Genomic DNA, 21,424 nt, shown 5'->3' with positions numbered 1-21,424 from the left:
GGTGTAATTCTCCACCAGCACACTTCTTCCATATAACGTGGGCTTGTCATACAAGTATATTGGAAATGGTACGTATGAAGCCATTTTTTGTTTAAGAGAAATGTGTCTTTTGTTAAGTTAAAATATATTTTCAACACTGTTTTTGGCAGGGGGTTATCTCCATTTTTCCTCATGTAAATTCCAGTTTTTTATGCCTTACCTAAACCTCCCTGCCTATTGTAATCTCCTTACCAATGCCCATCTCGTCTCTACCTTCCCTCTCTGCATTGTCCTCTTCTTTATGCCTAAAATAAACCTCCCTTCTGAATGCCTATCCCTAAACTCACATCAACATTCTCTTCCTACCAACATCCTAACCCTAAACTCTCTGCCTAATGCTAGCCCCTTCCTGGTGTCTAATCTTAACCTCTCTGCCTAACATAATCCCCTTCCTGATGCTTATCCTAACCTCAGTACCTAATGTAATTCCTCTTCCTGATGCCTAACCCTAACCTCTCTGCCTAATGCTATCCTCTTCCTGATGTCTAACCCTAACCTCTCTGCCTAACGTAATCCCCTTCCTGATGTCTAAGCCTAACCTCTCTGCCTAATGTAATCCCCTTCCTGATGTCTAGGCCTAACCTCTCTGCCTAATGTAATCCCCTTCCTGATGTCTAACCCTAAACTCTCTGCCTAATGCTATCCTCTTCCTGATGTCTAACCCTAACCTCTCTGCCTAATGCTATCCTCTTCCTGGTGCTTGTCCTAACCTCAGTACCTAATTTAATCCCCTTTCTGATGTCTAACCCTAACCTCTCTGCCTAACGTAATCCCCTTCCTGGTGCTTATCCTAACCTCAGTACCTAATGTAATCCCCTTCCTGATGTCTAACCCTAACCTCTCTGCCTAACGTAATCCCCTTCCTGATGTCTAACCCTAACCTCTCTGCCTAACGTAATCCCCTTCCTGATGTCTAACCCTAACCTCTCTGCCTAATGTAATCCCCTTCCTGATGTCTAACCCTAACCTCTCTGCCTAACGTAATCCCCTTCCTGATGTCTAACCCTAACCTCTCTGCCTAACGTAATCCCCTTCCTGATGTCTAACCCTAACCTCTCTGCCTAATGTAATCCCCTTCCTAAAGTCTAACCCTAACCTCTCTGCCTAACGTAATCCCCTTCCTGATGTCTAACCCTAACCTCTCTGCCTAATGCTATCCCCTTCATGATGTCTAAGCCTAACCTCTCTGCCTAATGTAATCCCCTTCCTGATGTCTAACCCTAACCTCTCTGCCTAATGCTATCCTCTTCCTGGTGCTTATCCTAACCTCAGTACCTAATTTAATCCCCTTTCTGATGTCTAACCCTAACCTCTCTGCCTAACGTAATCCCCTTCCTGGTGCTTATCCTAACCTCAGTACCTAATGTAATCCCCTTCCTGATGTCTAACCCTAACCTCTCTGCCTGATGCCTAACCCTAACCTCTCTGCCTACGGTAATCCCCTTCCTGGTGCTTATCCTAACCTCAGTACCTAATGCAATCCCTCTTCCTGATGCCTAACCCTAACGTTGTTTCTTGATATATTCCCTTTCCCTCTTGAAACTTAGCCAAAATCTAATACCATAACAAATAGAATGTAACCTGCCCATACATAATTCCCTAGCACAAAACCCTGTTAATATCAACATCTATACCAAACTGACAACAAAGCACTAAACCCTAATGGCTAATAATAATATAAGTAACTTTTTTGGTTTATTTTCATTTATATTAGATATACTACAAAAAAATGCTGGTAAAGGTCTTAAAGCAAACCTGAATCGAAAATAAACGTATGAGATAATGAATTGTATGCGTAGTACAATGAAAAGAGTCTCATATTGTTTTCATGTATAGGAAAAGTTAAGAAACGTCAGTTGTTATGTATGCAAAAGAGCTTCTCTGAGCTCTTCCACCTAATTTGGGTCAAATACAGTCCTCTTTTCTGGAGCACTTAAACAACCAAGAAACAAAGAGAAACTGGTTGATATAAGGTTTTACTGCAGGAAAGTTCAAAGGGTCATTAGCCCTTCTCTGTTTTATAATAGTTTAGAATAGAGAGAATGGGTTTGTCATGCAAGACTATTTTCTTTGCTACACTTAATCTATTCATTATCCGTACTACATATACAATTCATTATATCATTTATTTATATATTTATTTATTATTTATTTATTTTTTTGGGGGGGGGTCCACTTCAGGTTAGCTTATTTACTCCACCAACTCACCCTGTTAAAACAATGTTCTATTTTGTTACTGTAAAGTTCTTGGCCATAGCAAAGTTCTTTTTTAAGAGTAATATTTCTGTAAAGGGTTTAAACAAAATGCTCTGAGACTAACCTGCCTGCCTGTACAGTGCAGATAAGCTGCTATTAGGGATATTTAATTACTCCCAGGACCTTATTGTATTTTCATGTAAATCTGGGGCCGAACAAAGGCATGTTATTCCTCAGTACATGTGCAAACATTCAGGTGGTGGCATTTAATACAGCAGAGGAATTGTAGCTGTCATTGCACACCCACCTACACAATAATGCACCTTTGAGAAGGAAAGTGAGAATGGAGCATTCGGCGGGGCAGGAAGAGGCTGAGCATCTGGGAACCTAATCAGCTGTGCACCAGGTGGCTGCTGGCCTGAGGATTTGCCAGCCAGATCGGCAGTTATATTAATACAATGTAATTTCTTGTACATGTGCTTGGCACACTCTGACTCCAGAATGTCAAATGCAGCAGTGCTGATAAATCAGCCTGTAAATAAAGATGTTCTAATGGAAATAACAATGATTTACTGGATTTGTTTCTTTGCCAGTTCCAGGGGAATCGTGAATCAGGATATTAAAATGCTAAGGTAATAAAAAAATGTATTACAATAATAGAGAGATAATTAATGCGGTTTCACAATCAATGTGATTTTTTTATTTAAAGGCAAAACAGCCCTTTTTAAGTTCTTTGCACAGAGTGCTTTAGAGGACTTCTGAGGTGAAAATAAAAAAAAATGAGAAAAACAATCGTATCTATCCTCCTCCTAAAAATGACTTTTTTAGTCATCAAATCTAATTTTTAATTTTTTACTGTTTAATGGGTTTATCTCAATGACACATTTATTGAAGTATGCCAGAGCTAAAATCTATGAATTTTTACCCCTTTTTTAACTCTTTTCTGCCAGGAAAGTGTTTTATGGCCGCAATTCCTTAACAGTGAGAGTTATGCTATAGTCCGACCCAGTCTCGACCCAGACAGAAACTGTCATTTGCATACCTGATTTTTAACTCTTTCTGGCAGAGAAAGTAAAAAAGGATCACAGCATAGTTATTTGTGTGCTTGGCACTGTATATACACATGTCTATCTCATCATGTCACATGTCCTTTAACAATGCCACCTGATCAAAAGTTTAAATGGTTTGCTTTTACAATGCAACAGTAGGTCGTTGTTTATGGTAATAACAAGGAGAAGCAGGCCACTGTTTACAATGTCTATAAGTTGCAATTATTGTCTACTCTTGCTGCTGCCCTGTGAAAAGAAAACATGGAACTGCAAAAAACAGCTCCCTCTGGGATAATGCGCACACCTGCAATCAATGCTGGATGGGCAGAGACGCCTATACAGAATTACATTTCAATGGCGTTTACCTTGTAGGAGGGGTCTAAGACCTATGTACATGAAGGCGTATCCAGTCATTTGAGCGTGGTTATTGTCAGGGGTCTAATAGATGTGTTTTAATTATCGGTAATCGTGCACTGAAGCGGTGAGTTGTGGATAGTAGCTGATCGGCAACTATTTAGGAAATAATGATTGTACACGATCGGCTACAACGATCGGCTACAACTAGCGGTCATTTGGGTGCTAGGGTTAGTGTTTGGAATTAGGAGGGGAAGGTTAGTTAGGCACTTGAAGGGGGGGGTTAGTGTTAGGCATTAGGTGGGGGGTACTTTTAGGAACTTCGAGGACAGGCTTCAAGTGAGAATGGGTGCCATGTAAGTGTATAGTAAAATATTGATAACGTAGATTACCAATATTTTTAATTAGCAGCTTTAACTGGTGCCCAACTCACATGAAGGCACTGAAACACGTACGCCCAAGAGAAGTTCTGAAGTTCAACTCATGTCTGCTTATGTATCAGATACTATAACTCCTTATGTCTGGTTCACATGGGCGATTGTGGGTTGTTTGCTGATGGTGGCAGTGAATGGGCAGCGCCTGTACAGTAGTTTGCTGCTGTTTACCAATGTTTGCATGAATGTCGCATTCCGTTCCAGATTTTTACCATCCATCCAGCCAACCCTGGAATCAACACATTGCTTCCAGGGTCGCTCACCACTGCATCTTCGTGTCCCCCTGCGGGAAGTAAAATCTGCCACCAAAATCCACGCTTGCACAAAAGCATTTGGCTGCCTTGCTGGCCCTTATACTACTTTACAACAGTGGAGATGATGGTTAGGGTTTTCTTAAAGCAATATATCAAAAGTATTTATTCTTAAACTAACTCAGTAAGATGCAGTCTGGGGTGGGATTCAGTCTGAGCTCTTGCAAAAAAATAAGTAACAGCAGGAGCCACAAAAGGGTGATATTTCATAAAATGGGGCAGCGCGGTGGCGTAGTGGTTAGCGCTCTCACCTTGCAGCACTGGGTCTCTGGTTCAAAGAGCAGCCAGGTCAACATCTGCAAGGAGTTTGTATGTTCTCCCCGTGTCTGTGTGGGTTTCCTCTGGGCACTCTGGTTTCCTCCCACATCCCAAACACATACAGATAAGTTAAGTGGCTTCCCACTAAATTGTCACTAGACTACGATACATGCACTGCACGAAACATACATAGACATATGACTATGGTAGGGATTAGATTGTGTCCCCCTCTGAGGGACAGTTAGTGACAAGACAATAAATACTCTGTACAGCACTGCAGAAGATGTCAGCGCTATATAAATACTTAAATAAATAAATAAAACCTAAAAAAATGATAGTGATTTGTAAAGGATACTCAACAGCATTTTTACCCGCAAAGGCTTCACCAAATCTACTGTTAAAAAGTGGAAGGGATTGGCCGTGGGATCACAGTTAGCGCCAAATTATGCAGATCTCAAGACAAAAAATGACGAGGAATAACTAGTCTATTTCCCTTTATTGATGACATTGTGATCATTTGCTTCCTGGTGGGCACACTATTCTCACTATGTCACTGCCACTTACAGCAGCTCTGGTAGGTGCGCAACTTCAGGCCAAAGTTGTGCATGCGCCGTCCAGGCACCTGGCACGTCATCACGCACATTGACGTAAGGGTCCTGCGCATGCGTGGTACTCGAAAGACTGAATCACACATGCGCAGGACCTTTACGGCAATGGGCGCAATGACATGCCGGAAGCCTGGACGGACCGTGCATGCATGACTAAGTCACCAGGTTTATGGAGTCACCAGTGGGACCATGGAGGGGACCTCGCAGGCTACAGGGGGGCTGAAGGAAGCCCCATGTTAGTCCATATTTCCTTTTTTTACTTCTTCTCAGGGTCCCTTTAAGTCAATAAATTGTAACATCCTTGCTCAAAATATTTTTTTTTCTTCACATGAAGATTGTCTAACAGGAGGACCAAACTTACTCAGCTTTTCTATAATACAATAAAATGATTCTATTAGATTTTATACAGAGGTGCAGTTATGCCCTGACTGAGAACAGACCATGCATTAAACTTATCTCCAAAAGCCACTAAAACCTGGAGACTTCCTGAGCTGCAGGGTTAAGTGCGCAGAGTTTTGCCAGAGGAAGCCTTTTCCCTTAGCTGGATCTATTGTTTGTCTTAAGTCATTGAAGTTTTAGCTCTGGATTCTGGGATGCCTTATGAATTAATTGATAAGCTTTTAAAGGCTCAAGATCAGACTAAATGTTTAAATCTAGCTTGGTCCTAGGAGGCATTGAAGCTAAGCCTGGTAGAGTGTTGTCAGACCCCAGGGCTTCTTAGCACGTTCCTTGTATGAGCTTTAACTAATGTATTCTGGTCTGACTTTTCAATAAAGAGTAATGCCTGATATTTCATTAAACACTGTAATGTCTTCAGCTATTCACATGCTCAGGGGAGGACTGGGACCCTTTGGCCTGGGGGGAAAACACAACCTAGAGGCCCTTTCATGTCAACCCCAGCCCAAATGCATATATCTTTGTGTGCAAATGTATACAGTATAGTATAAAGCAGCAATACACACAGTTATGTATATTAACCCTCCTAGCACTATTATGACCAGGTCTGCCCATGATGCCAAGTGAGGCGACTTACTCAGGTGGCAGAAGTCTGGGGGCAGCACCAGGCAGAAACGTGAAGTGAGGAGAGTGCCTGGCCAACCTATATTGGGAGCAACTGTACCTGGCTAACCTATACTGGGGGCAACTGTACCTAGTTACCAATACTGGGGGCACCTATACCTGGCTACCTACCTATACTGAGGTTAACGTGCGGTCAGATTCTGTGCGATCATTCCAATTTGGGGGGGGGGGGGGCACATCCTCACAAGTTTGCCTAAGGCAGCAAAAAAGCTAGAACCAGCCCTGCTTAGGGCCTCCACAACTGCATGCAAACCACTGCTACACCTTCAAGCATGCCCCAAGTAAATGTATGGTGCGCATAGCACCATGCTGAAAAAGTTCCGTCCATCCCAATGTAGCTTTCCCTGGTTGTCCCCCCTCCCCTTAACAGAAGACTATGGTGGTCTAGTGGCTCCCTCATCCATCTTACATTTGTTATAGTAGCTCTCCCCTAATCCCCATACAGCTTTAGGGCCTATTTCCATTACACACGGATTCTGCATGCAGAAAACTGACTCCAATGAATGCCTATGGGAAATCAGCATTCATTTGAGTCAGTTTTCTGCATCCAGAATCCACGTGTAGTGGAAACAGGTCCTAAGCTGGTGGTCCCACTTCCTCTGTAAAGCATGCCTTGTTGGTGAAGTGCACCCCCATCCCTCTTATAGCTTCCCCATTCCCCCCAACACAAACAAGTGCTCACTTTCTGCACAATTGTTTTAACAAAAGTCAAGGATGCATCATTATGTGTAGAAAGCTTAGTATTAGGTGTGGGGTTAGGATGATTAGTGTTAGAAGTAGGTGCAATAAGCAGCTGGGGTAGTTGGGTTAGTGATAGCTGTAGCTGTAGTAGGAAGGTTAGTGTAATGTGTAGGGATAGAATGTTTGGTGTTAGAAGTAGTGGCATTGAGTAGCATTAGTAGGAGTGTTAGTGCTAGGTGTAGTGGCGGTGAGGTTTAGGTGTAGCGGTAGTATGAAGATTAGTGTTAGGTGTACGGTAGTAGGATTAGTGTTTGGTGTAGTGGCAGGGAGGTCAGCGTTAGGTGAAGTGGATGTAGGAAGGTTAGTGTTAGGTATAGCCGCAGTGAGATTAGCGTTAGGTGTACGGTAGTAGGAGGATTAGTGTTTGGTGTAGTGGCGGGGAGGTCAGCGTTAGGTGAAGTGGTTGTAGGAAGGTTAGTGTTAGGTGTAGCCGCAGTAATGGCCTGTCCACACTTGTCAGCTTTTCTGTGAATTTTCTGCACAGGAAAACTGAGAATTAATGTTAATCAAAGGGCTAGTTCACACTGAATGTGTTTTTCAAATACAGAAAAACAACTGATATCAATGCAGTACTGTCAGACAACATATGCAAACAAGACAAGTGTGGATCCAGCCGTAGGTCAGTGTTAGATATAGCGTTAGTGCGGTAGTAGGAGGGATAGTGTTTGGTGAAGCAGTAGTAAAGAGAATAGTGTTAGGTGGTAGTAGAAGGGTTAGTGTTAGGTGTAGTGGTAGTGTGAAGGTGCCCAAACATCTAGTGATGTATGGGCATATCGACTAAGGGACAGATTTCTCTCTGATTGGAGATCTGTTGGCAGCCCATACATCGCAGATTCGCAGGCCTATTTCCAATGCATGAAATCTTTTGGGAATCGGTCTTGTGATGCCGCCGATTCATCTCGCCTGGCTGCAGGTGCTTCTGCATTGTAATCTCTCCTGTCCGGTTGCATCGACTCCCAGTCTTCTCTGCTGTCTCCACCAAGTGCCACAGCTGTCACACAGAGCGCCAGCACGAGGTGATGCATATGCCACCTGGTGCATGGGTAATGTCACATGCGCCTGAGGGAAGCAGCAAAAGAGACCAGGAGTTGCCGCAGTTGGACAAGTGAGATTTACAATGCACAGGCACCTGGGGGTGGGACATTTACATTTAGGAAACAGCAGCTAGGTGTCCGTCGGTTGTTGCGCTACTGTAGCTGTAAAATTAGTTTCACTTACCTGGGGCTTCTGCCAGTCCCCTGCAGCCATCCTGTGCCCACAGCATTTCTAAATGATCCTCTGTTCCCCCGCCGCAGCTCACTTTCTCTTCTGGCAGTCGCCGTCCACTGCGCCTGTGTGTCCTCATTCGCGCTCCCAGCGCTGGGAGGGTACTGCGCAGGTGCAGTAGAGATTTTCTCGTACTGCGCCTGCGCAGGATGTTCCTGGCCACAGGAGTACGTATGAGGTTGCACGCGGCCTGGGCTGCGCAGGCGCAGTGGACGTCGACTTAGAAGGCATGAACAAAAGTGAGCCGCAGAGGAGGAACGATTGGAAACAGCGTGGGCACGTGACGGCTGCAAGGGGCTGGCAGAAGCCCCAGGTAAGTGGGGCAGAGTCCTAATGGGAGTTACATGTTCAGGTCCGCTTTAAGTCAACCAAACTCCCATGCAGCATTCTCTAGTGTGGTGGAACCCCCCTTTTACAGTGTGCCAAAAACATATATACAGACACACACATTGTTACCTCCTCATCCCCTCCTCTGCCTCTTTTCTGTGGTAGGCAGCAGGGTCCCCTTACAATTTCACCCCTTGCAGGGAATGTCCTGTGTAAAGCACTGCAGTGGCCTCCAATAAAAAAAAAAAAAGCTCCAGGTTGTGTGTGTGTGTGTGGGGGGGGGCGGAGTTTCTTCACTACAGTAGCCAAACAGGACAATTTTCCAATGGTAGGCTTCAGTAGGCAGCCTGCTAACATGGGGAAGAATCAGGGGGAGGAGGATGCGGAGCTCTCGCTCTGGACTCTGACCTGACATTACAGCTACAGAACAGCTCCGTCAGGCATCAGATCAGGCAGAGTGCCTGGGAACTGGGAAGGTAAAGAGCTCACTGCAGTGGGCGGGGCTTAGCGGGACACTCACTGGGGGCGGGGCTTAGCGCGATCCCCGCTGGGGGCGGGGCTTAGCGAGGAGATCGCACGGCCGCGTATCTGACACAGGACTGGCAGCTGTGATAACAGCTGCTGCTGCACAGCGGCCCTGCTCATGTGAGCAGGCAGCGGCCCGGGGGGAAATCGCCCCCTGTCCCCCCGGGCCAGTCCGCCTATGCACATGCTTACAGCAGGAAGGGGTTAGCCCAGGTGTACTGCTTTGGGGCCTCACATCAATGAGAGCCTAGGGGGTGCGCAAGAATAAGGGGCATGAGGAAAAAGGGCCTCCCGCAGGGTTTCGTTAATAAAAAGACCATTAAAATCCATTTCGTTAATAAAAATATTGTTAACATCTACCAATATTTTTCATTTTTAAAGTGTAGATGTATTGCCAAATGAAAATTGTTAATAATGATAATAAAACAGTGGAAAATCTTACCGATATTTTACAACTGCTGAACCTAACCCTACTCTAACACAAAGCCCACCACTACCAATGCCGAACCCTAGCCCCCCCCCCCCCCACCCAGTGGTGCCTAACCCTAAACCCCCCTCGGTGGTGCCTAACCCTAAGACTCCCCTGGTTGTGACTAATCCGAATATCCCTTCCCCCACCCTTGGTGGTGCTTAACCCTAACCACCACCCCCTCACACAAACACCCTTCCTGGCGCCTAACCCTAGCTGTTCCCCCCTGCACAAACACCCATACAAACTTAACATTTGTACATAAACAAACAATAAAATATTTGATAACGTAAAATTTGTACATACAAATGAAGCAGTATTACAAAAACTGTATCTTTGCAAGTTTCAAAACGAGAACATACTTTATACACTCGCATATAAGCCTAATTTTTCAGTATAAAAAATGTGCTGCAAAGTTACCCTCTCGGGTAAGTGGAGCAGGATGGATGGCAGTGCAGGTTTTGTTACTGGCAGAGAAGCATAAGAATCTTGCACTAGTGATCCTGCTCTTGCCAGCAGGCTCCCTGCTTTGTCTGTGCCCCACATCCCCTGCAACATGGTGTACTGAGTGCGCTGCTCAAGACTACCTGTATCCCCTGGCTTGTAGAGCGGAGCATGCAAGCAACATGTCAATGGTTCAATGATCGAGTGTTCTTCCTTTGTGGTAATCACTATCTCATATCTATGACGCCATCCAGTGACATCTTGAGACACAGCTGTATCATCCTTGTGGCACATCTGGCTATGGGGAGAAGGAATGACTTGTACTGGGGGCACATCTGGCTACTGTGGAGGGGGCTATACTGGGGAGGGGGCTTATACACCAATCAATCACTTTTTCTTGGTTACTGAGGGAAAGGTGGGTACCTCGGCTTATAGACGGGTCTGCTTATATGGGAGTATATATGGTATTTTGAAAACGCTAATGTCCTAATGTTGAAAACAATATTTTTAGGGCACCCAAATTTCTGATTAACAATATTTGCTTTAGTGCCTATGGGGTGCCCAGATCATTAGCCGCAGGTACCCAAATTTCCTGCTACCCCAGTGATGCCATCACAGTGAACCTCTCTAGTTCCTGATTACACAGGTATTTACACATTGAGCAATATTAGAAAATATATTAGAAAATTCTACACAATTGTGGGGAAACAATATTAGGTGCTGCAGTGTCTGTTAGCGGGTGTATAATGATGCAGGTCTCATGGAAGGGATTGTCCTTGAGGTGGTTTTCTACTCAGGGTCCCTGCAATGATTTTGGTTTAGGTCCTTTACCATACCTGTACAGCAGAGGTGTCTGCTCCCCTACTTGAAACGCCAATAGATGGTAATTGTGGCTCCTTTTGTTTGGCTCCCAGCAGTCAGTCACACCACCTGAAGGTTATACATTAAAGTGGACCTGAACTCTTGCACAAAACAGAAGAAAAAACTGAGAGAAATGCACCCTGTATTTGTTTAGAGAGTTTAGCCTGTCTAATTCCCCATCATCTGTGCCTAATCACCACTGTAATTTGATCTCTCAGATGTGTCCGCTCAGGACTCTCTTCTGCCATGGGAGAGCAGCTAATTTGTAAACAAGGGATGTTAACAATATGTCTGCTATAATAATCTATGAATGAATATTGTAAAAAGTAAGCAATTTTACAAACGTCCCGCCGATACGAACGGCATGGATTCTGTGTTTCCATGGGAACAAGTAAAAAAAAATTTCAAATTGGACTTGTAGTTTTTGAGAAAATCGATGAAAAAAAATCAAAGAAAAAATGGCTTTTAAACTTGTATAAACAGGTACAAAAGGCAGAGGTGACACAGAGGGGGACACTGGAGGCACAGGGGGGGGGGGGGGGGGGGGGCACAGAGGAGGTACAGGGGACAGAGATGGCACAATGTTCCCACTTAGGAACAGATTCAGGTTAAGAACGAATCTACAGTCCCTATCTCCTTCGTTAACTGGGGACTACCTGTATTTCCACTACAGTTCCTCTGTAAAGCAGACCTGAATTCAGAACAACCTCTCTGCTCTAAACGATGCTTAACAGCATAGTAACCTGTAAAGCAAAACATTTCGTTGTTACAGCTGAAACAAATCCTGCAATAAATTAGCAGTGTGTCTACTTTCAGCTTCTGAAGAAAATTACAGCAGAGGAATACTTGATTGGCCCCAACCTGGAACTTGAAATATAAACAAAAGAAAAGAACTAAGAAGAAGTATCAGTCAGAGCAAAATACTGTGAAGGAGCGTTAGGGATAGGGTAGGAGGAGTTTGGTCTTATTTGCTAAAGTTGGGAGCCAAGGTTAGTGTTCAACTTTAGGAATTTCATGTAAAGGGGCTGTCATCAATCTGAGCAGGTTAGGGTTAGACAAGCAGGCCTAAACCCAAACCATATTGCTGGAACCTGCGACCAGCACTGCAACAACACATGCCCTCACGATGAACCTCTCTAGTAAAAACACAACACAACATACCATTTATATAGCTACTTATATAAAGCAGCGGTCAGCTAGAAAGCTGTCTGGATTCATTGTGTGGAATATTAACTGTTTAGACACTAACACATTTAAATAAAATACTTCATAAGTCTGGCTTATGTGGAATGTGAATGGAAGATCTAGTGAGGCATATTACTATATTCGATATACTATAAATCTGGTCGCATGGTGTTTGAGCATTCTAGGGCCCAGGATGAAGTGACACATCAATCACTCAGCCATCATCCTCCAGAGCATTCTACAACTGCCAGGAGTCATGGAATCAGCGCTGTATCTCTTCAACCAGCTGGATGACTCACACACCTCTGATGTTCCCCACGCTGCAGGTGTGCTGTTCCATTCCATCACTCTACCTAATGGGAAAATTGTCTCTGTACCAAAGCTTATCACAGCCACTGCAGGCTCAGCCATCACTAGGGAACTCAGCTAGAGCAATGTTTCCTAATGCTGGGAATACACGGTTCGTTTTTGCCTTCGTTTAAACCTTCGTTTCGATTGTGCCTTTTGTCCTTTTCGATCCCGAAATAATCAGTCATACGGTTAATATCACCACCCACGGTTTCGTTTTTTTTTCCGATTCTGATGGTTTCGTTTTTCCAATGATCGAAGGCTGCAAAGAAACGAAACGAAAATCCCTTTTTACAGGGACGGACTAGCATAAACGAATATATAATCGATCTGAACAGCCATCAAGCCTACCAATGGCTCGATTAGATGGATAAAGAGAGATAATATCAAACATGTTCGATCACTAGTCGTTCGTTTTTGGGGTCTATTAATCGAAACTATAATGAGATTATGACTATTTTCACATACGTTTTCAACACTCGATTCGTTTACCGAACGAATCGAAGGTTTAAACGAAGGCAAAAACGAACCGTGTATTCCCAGCATAAAGTGTGACTCTGGTTAAAAACTGTAAGTTTTAGAAAGCGTGAGGAACATTTGAAACCTTAATTAGGCTTTGTCCGCAATAGAGAGGTGTCTCCTAATTCCTGTAATGTGTGACTCAGACTCTATCTCAAACATGGAAAGTGAGGGCAGAGATATTAATATAAACGTCACAAATGTTCAAATCCTTTACACATCACCGAAAGAAGTGTCCGTATCCCTGTTTGTGTCCAGGGCTGGTTCTAGGTACAGTGGGGCCCTGGGCAAATATTACACGGGGGCCCGTCTAACAATAGTACCGGATGTTCCCCCAGAAGCAAGAAATTTGGGTGTCTAGTAGCTAATGGATGATTTGGGTGTCCCATGGGCACTAACTCAAACATTGTCTATTAGGTGCCAAAAGCAGAAATTTGGTTGTGCGATAATTATTGTTTTGAAAATTACACTGCTATAGTTTTTTAATTTTTTTTATCGTTTTTGAAAATTTTTAAGTTATAGTTTTTGACATTTTGTAATGTTTTGCATTTACACATTATTCTTCTTTAAAAATGATAGCTGTTTTAAAATGGATCATTTTGAACATTATAAGGTCAGGAGGGGGGGGGGGGGTGTTAGAGTAGGCATCAAGAAGGGGGATTTAAGGGTTAGGTGTCAAGAAGGGGGGGGTTTAGGGTTATGCGTCAGGAAGGGGGGTTTTGGTGTTAGGCATCAAGAAGGCGTGTTTTATAGCTCTCACACAGTGGGACATTGCGTTGCAGGGGACGTTAAGGTCGCATAACGTTCCCCTAATGCAATGCATGGTGGTGCTAAAGTTGGACGCTACATAGAGCCGCGTTATGCAGCTCTTGGTGTGCCGTTTTCGTTCGATACAACCGGCAATGATTAATATGAATCATTGCGAGCAGGCAGAGAACCAAGAATGATTCATATGAATCATTGCCAGCAGGCAGAGAATGATTCATATGAATCATTGCTAGCAGGAAGAGAACCGGCATTGCAGTGCAGTGAATATTAATTAGCCATGTGGCTAGGCAAAATAGCGGACCCTCCCCTCCTCCTCTCCTGCACACAAAAAAACAATAAAACAACATTACTGAGCATGTGCAAACAGTCTAACGCGGCTAAAACCGCGTACAACACACAGCATGCTGCACTTTCATAGAACGTGCAGCGTTACAATGTAACGCAACATGGGCACTGTGAACAGCCCATTGATTTTTCCTTACTGTGAGTTGGGCTGCATTACAGGTAGTGTTGGGTGAACAGTGTTCGCCACTGTTCGGGTTCTGCAGAACATCACCCTGTTCGGGTGATGTTCGAGTTCGGCCGAACACCTGATGGTGTTCGGCCAAACTGTTCGGCCATATGGCCGAACTAAGAGCGCATGGCCGAACGTTACCCGAACGTTCGGCTAGCACTGTGATTGGCCGAACGGGTCACGTGTAGTGTTGGGCGAACATCTAGATGTTCGGGCCGAACATGGCCGCGATGTTCGGGTGTTCGAGCCGAACTCCGAACATAATGGAAGTCAATGGGGACCCGAACTTTCGTGCTTTGTAAAGCCTCCTTATATGCTACATACCCCAAATTTACAGGGAATATGCACCTTGGGAGTGGGTACAAGAGGTAAAAAAATTTAGCAAAAAGAGCTTATAGTTTTTGAGAAAATCGATTTTAAAGTTTCAAAGGGAAAACTGTCTTTTAAATGCGGGAAATGTCTGTTTTCTTTGCACAGGTAACATGCTTTTTGTCGGCATGCAGTCATAAATGTAATACATATAAGAGGTTCCAGGAAAAAGGACCGGTAACACTAACCCAGCAGCAGCACACGTGATGGAACAGGAGGAGGGTGGCGCAGGAGGAGAAGGCCACGCTTTGAGACACAACAACCCAGGCCTTGCATGAGGACAAGAAGCGTGCGGATAGCAATTTGCGTTTTGTCGCCATGCAGTCATAAATGTAATACAGATGAGAGGTTCAATAAACAGGGACCGGAAACGCTAACCCATCACAGATGTTCATTGTTCATGTTACTTGGTTGGGGTCCGGGAGTGTTGCGTAGTCGTTTCCAATCCAGGATTGATTCATTTTAATTTGAGTCAGACGGTCTGCATTTTCTGTGGAGAGGCGGATACGCCGATCTGTGACAATGCCTCCGGCAGCACTGAAACAGCGTTCCGACATAACGCTGGCTGCCGGGCAAGCCAGCACCTCTATTGCGTACATTGCCAGTTTGTGCCAGGTGTCTAGCTTCGATACCCAATAGTTGAAGGGTGCAGATGGATTGTTCAACACAGCTATGCCATCTGACATGTAGTCCTTGACCATCTTCTCCAGGCGATCGGTGTTGGAGGTGGATCTGCACGCTTGCTGTTCTGTGTGCTGCTGCATGGGTGTCAGAAAATTTCCCCACTCCAAGGACACTGCCAATACCATTCCCTTTTGGGCACTAGCTGCGGCTTGTGTTGTTTGCTGCCCTCCTGGTCGTCCTGGGTTTGCGGAAGTCAGTCTGTCGGCGAACAACTGGCTAGAGGAGGGGGAGGATGTCAATCTCCTCTTTAAAGTCTCCACAAGGGCCTGCTGGTATTCTTCCATTTTGACCTGTCGGACTCTTTCTTCAAGCAGTTTTGGAACATTGTGTTTGTACCGTGGATCCAGAAGGGTATAAACCCAGTAATTGGTGTTGTCCAGAATGCGCACAATGCGTGGGTCGCGTTCAATGCAGTCCTAGGCCGAAGAGGTCATAGCCTAGGGTCACAAAAACCTGTTTATTTGGGCTATTTCAATGGTAGTGATGGTGACGTACATAAATCTCAGCCATGGCCGTTAGCAACATCTGAATTTTTACGAAATGTCTCATGCAGGTAGAAGACATATTGTTAGACTTGGATTCCAAAGATGGGGTCCCTACATCTCTGCAAACCAGAGTTACAGGGGTCCAAAATTGGTAAAATCCCCCATAGGCTTTCATTGGGCCTCCTATTTACAGTTCCAAAATCTCACATCTTTTCAAAGGGCAATTGATCAGCAGTGGCAAATTTTCTAGCATTGTAGGGACCCTTAGGGGGAACATGACTGGTGAGTTTCGGGCCCCTAGGCCAAAGAGGTCATAGCCTAGGGTCACAAAAACCTGTTTATTTGGGTTATTTCAATGGTAGTGATGGTGACGTACATAAATCTCAGCCATGGCCGTTAGCAACGTCTGAATTTCACGAAATGTCTCATGCAGGTAGAAGACATATTGTTAGACTTGGATTCCAAAGATGGGGTCCCTACATCTCTGCAAACCAGAGTTACAGGGGTCCAAAATTGGTAAAATCCCCCATAGGCTTTCATTGCCTCCCTATTTCACTTTCCAAAATCTCACAACTTTTCAAACGGCAATGGCTCAGCAGTACCAAATTTTCTAGCATTGTAGGGACCCTTAGGGGGAACATGACTGGTGAGTTTAGGGCCCCTAGGCCAAAGAGGTCATAGCCTAGGGTCACAAAAACCTGTTTATTTGGGCTATTTCAATGGTAGTGATGGTGACGTACATAAATCTCAGCCATGGCCGTTAGCAACGTCTGAATTTCACGAAATGTCTCATGCAGGTAGAAGACATATTGTTAGACTTGGATTCCAAAGATGGGGTCCCTACATCTCTGCAAACCAGAGTTACAGGGGTCCAAAATTGGTAAAATCCCCCATAGACTTTCATTGCCTCCCTATTTCACTTTCCAAAATCTCACATCTTTTCAAAGGGCAATGGCTCAGCAGTACCAAATTTTCTAGCATTGTAGGGACCCTTAGGGGGAACATGACTGGTGAGTTTCGGGCCCCTAGGCCAAAGAGGTCATAGCCTAGGGTCACAAAAACCTGTTTATTTGGGCTATTTCAATGGTAGTGATGGTGACGTACATAAATCTCAGCTATGGCCGTTAGCAACGTCTGAATTTCACGAAATGTCTCATGCAGGTAGAAGACATATTGTTAGACTTGGATTCCAAAGATGGGGTCCCTACATCTCTGCAAACCAGAGTTACAGGGGTCCAAAATTGGTAAAATCCCCCATAGACTTTCATTGCCTCCCTATTTCACTTTCCAAAATCTCACATCTTTTCAAAGGGCAATAGCTCAGCAGTACCAAATTTTCTAGCATTGTAGGGACCCTTAGGGGGAACATGACTGGTGAGTTTCGGGCCCCTAGGCCAAAGAGGTCATAGCCTAGGGTCACAAAAACCTGTTTATTTGGGCTATTTCAATGGTAGTGATGGTGACGTACATAAATCTCAGCTATGGCCGTTAGCAACGTCTGAATTTCACGAAATATCTCATGCAGGTAGAAGACATATTGTTAGACTTGGATTCCAAAGATGGGGTCCCTACATCTCTGCAAACCAGAGTTACAGGGGTCCAAAATTGGTAAAATCCCCCATAGACTTTCATTGCCTCCCTATTTCACTTTCCAAAATCTCACATCTTTTCAAAGGGCAATGGCTCAGCAGTACCAAATTTTCTAGCATTGTAGGGACCCTTAGGGGGAACATGACTGGTGAGTTTCGGGCCCCTAGGCCAAAGAGGTCATAGCCTAGGGTCACAAAAACCTGTTTATTTGGGCTATTTCAATGGTAGTGATGGTGACGTACATAAATCTCAGCCATGGCCGTTAGCAACGTCTGAATTTCACGAAATGTCTCATGCAGGTAGAAGACATATTGTTAGACTTGGATTCCAAAGATGGGATCCCTACATCTCTGCAAACCAGAGTTACAGGGGTCCAAAATTGGTAAAATCCCCCATAGACTTTCATTGCCTCCCTATTTCACTTTCCAAAATCTCACATCTTTTCAAAGGGCAATGGCTCAGCAGTACCAAATTTTCTAGCATTGTAGGGACCCTTAGGGGGAACATGACTGGTGAGTTTCGGGCCCCTAGGCCAAAGAGGTCATAGCCTAGGGTCACAAAAACCTGTTTATTTGGGCTATTTCAATGGTAGTGATGGTGACGTACATAAATCTCAGCTATGGCCGTTAGCAACGTCTGAATTTCACCAAATGTCTCATGCAGGTAGAAGACATATTGTTAGACTTGGATTCCAAAGATGGGGTCACTACATCTCTGCAAACCAGAGTTACAGGGGTCCAAAATTGGTAAAATCCCCCATAGACTTTCATTGCCTCCCTATTTCACTTTCCAAAATCTCACATCTTTTCAAAGGGCAATGGCTCAGCAGTACCAAATTTTCTAGCATTGTAGGGACCCTTAGGGGGATCATGACTGGTGAGTTTTGCCACTGCTGAGCCATTGCCCTTTGAAATGATGTGAGATTTTGGAACGGTAAATAGTAGGCCCAATGAAAGCCTATGGGGGATTTTACCAATTTTGGACCCCTGTAACTCTGGTTTGCAGAGATGTAGGGACCCCATCTTTGGAATCCAAGTCTAACAATATGTCTTATACCTGCATGAGACATTTCGTGAAATTCAGACGTTGCTAACGGCCATAGCTGAGATTTATGTACGTCACCATCACTACCATTGAAATAGCCCAAATAAACAGGTTTTTGTGACCCTAGGCTATGACCTCTTTGGCCTAGGGGCCCGAAACTCAGCAGTCATGTTCCCCCTAAGGGTCCCTACAATGCTAGAAAATTTGGTACTGCTGAGCCATTGCCCTTTGAAAAGATGTGAGATTTTGGAAAGTGAAATTGGGAGGCAATGAAAGTCTATGGGGGATTTTACCAATTTTGGACCCCTGTAACTCTGGTTTGCAGAGATGTAGGGACCCCATCTTTGGAATCCAAGTCTAACAATATGTCTTATACCTGCATGAGACATTTCGTGAAATTCAGACGTTGCTAACGGCCATAGCTGAGATTTATGTACCTCACCATCACTACCATTGAAATAGCCCAAATAAACAGGTTTTTGTAACCCTAGGCTATGACCTCTTTGGCCTAGGGGCCCGAAACTCACCAGTCATGTTCCCCCTAAGGGTCCCTACAATGCTAGAAAATTTGGGACTGCTGAGCCATTGCCCTTTGAAAAGATGTGAGATTTTGGAAAGTGAAATAGGGAGGCAATGAAAGTCTATGGGGGATTTTACCAATTTTGGACCCCTGTAACTCTGGTTTGCAGAGATGTAGGGACCCCATCTTTGGAATCCAAGTCTAACAATATGTCTTCTACCTGCATGAGACATTTCGTGAAATTCAGACGTTGCTAACGACCATAGCTGAGATTTATGTACGTCACCATCACTACCATTGAAATAGCCCAAATAAACAGGTTTTTGTGACCCTAGGCTATGACCTCTTCGGCCTAGGACTGCATTGAACGTGACCCACGCATTGTGCGCATTCTGGACAACACCAATTACTGGGTTTATACCCTTCTGGATCCACGGTACAAACACAATGTTCCAAAACTGCTTGAAGAAAGAGTCCGACAGGTCAAAATGGAAGAATACCAGCAGGCCCTTGTGGAGACTTTAAAGAGGAGATTGACATCCTTCCCCTCCTCTAGCCAGTTGTACGCCGACAGACTGACTTCCGCAAACCCAGGACGACCAGGAGGGCAGCAGACAACACAAGCCGCAGCTAGTGCCCAAAAGGGAATGGTATCGGCAGTGTCCTTGGAGTGGGAAAATTTTCTGACACCCATGCAGCAGCACACAGAACAGCAAGCGTGCAGATCCACCTCCAACACCGATCGCCTGGAGAAGATGGTCAAGGACTACATGTCAGATGGCATAGCTGTGTTGAACAATCCATCTGCACCCTTCAACTATTGGGTATCGAAGCTAGACACCTGGCACAAACTGGCCATGTACGCAATAGAGGTGCTGGCTTGCCCGGCAGCCAGCGTTATGTCGGAATGCTGTTTCAGTGCTGCCGGAGGCATCGTCACAGATCGGCGTATCCGCCTCTCCACAGAAAATGCAGACCGTCTGACTCAAATTAAAATGAATCAATCCTGGATTGGAAACGACTACGCAACACTCCCGGACCCCAACCAAGTAACATGAACAATGAACATCTGTGATGGGTTAGCGTTTCCGGTCCCTGTTTATTGAACCTCTCATCTGTATTACATTTATGACTGCATGGCGACAAAACGCAAATTGCTATCCGCACGCTTCTTGTCCTCATGCAAGGCCTGGGTTGTGGTGTCTCAAAGCGTGGCCTTCTCCTCCTGCGCCACCCTCCTCCTGTTCCATCACGTGTGCTGCTGCTGGGTTAGCGTTACCGGTCCCTTTTCCTGGAACCTCTTATATGTATTACATTTATGACTGCATGCCGAAAAAAAGCATGTTACCTGTGCAAAGAAAACAGACATTTCCCGCATTTAAAAGACAGTTTTCCCTTTGAAACTTTAAAATCGATTTTCTCAAAAACTATAAGCTCTTTTTGCTAAAAAATTTTTTCCTCTTGTACCCACTCCCAAGGTGCACATACCCTGCAAATTTGAGGTATGTAGCATGTAAGGAAGCTTTACAAAGCACGAAAGTTCGGGCCCCCATTGACTTCCATTATGTTCGGAGTTCGGGTCGAACACCCGAACATCGCGGCGATGTTCGGCGAACGTTCGCGAACCCGAACATCTAGGTGGTCGCCCAACACTAATTACAGGCTGCTCTAACATGGGCCTGTAACGTCCCACTGTGAAAGCAGCCTTAAGGTTAGGTGTTAAGAAGGCGATTTTAGGGTTAGGTGCATGGATGATCAGAACAGGCAGGCGATTTCCGATATCGCAGTAATTCTGCATTCCGCTGTAACGAAATTCCATCACTGCTACATTCCGGCAGATCCCCGTGGTACTCCAAGGAATTCCGCATTCCGGCGGAACCATTTCCACAATGTTAAAGGGAACCTAATGGATGTTTCCTTTTAAACAAATACCAATTCCCTGGCAGTCCTGCTGATAACTTTGGCTTTAGTGGTGGCTGAATCACAACCCTGATTACAATTTTTTTTTTGGAGCAACAGGAGTTGTCGTAGGCCATGGGACCTAGAGTTGGTTTCACGGCGGTCATCACAATTTATTTGGGGAGCAGCAGGAGTTGTCGTAGGCCATGGGACCTAGACGTGGTTCCACGGCAGTCATTACAATTTTTTGGGGAGCAGCAGGAGTTGTCGTAGGCCATGGGACCTAGAGGTGGTTCCACGGCAGTCATTACAATTTTTGTTTGGAGCAGCAGGAGAAGTTGTAGGCCAAAAGCATAGGGTTAGGATAGAATATAACGTCGGACACCTGCAAAAGCTGCATTTTTATGATCTTAAAATGCAAAAATATGCAGCAGAGTTTGAGAGGGAGACCATTTGAGGCTTGAAAAACAGCAACATTTTAATTTAGTCTGTCTAATCTTTATCATGAATCAGTTAGAGGGGCCTTGTAATTATCAC

The sequence above is a fragment of the Hyperolius riggenbachi genome, chromosome 7 (genome assembly GCF_040937935.1).
Source record: "Hyperolius riggenbachi isolate aHypRig1 chromosome 7, aHypRig1.pri, whole genome shotgun sequence".
Classification (NCBI taxonomy): domain Eukaryota; kingdom Metazoa; phylum Chordata; class Amphibia; order Anura; family Hyperoliidae; genus Hyperolius; species Hyperolius riggenbachi.
This window is presented reverse-complemented; position numbering follows the sequence as displayed.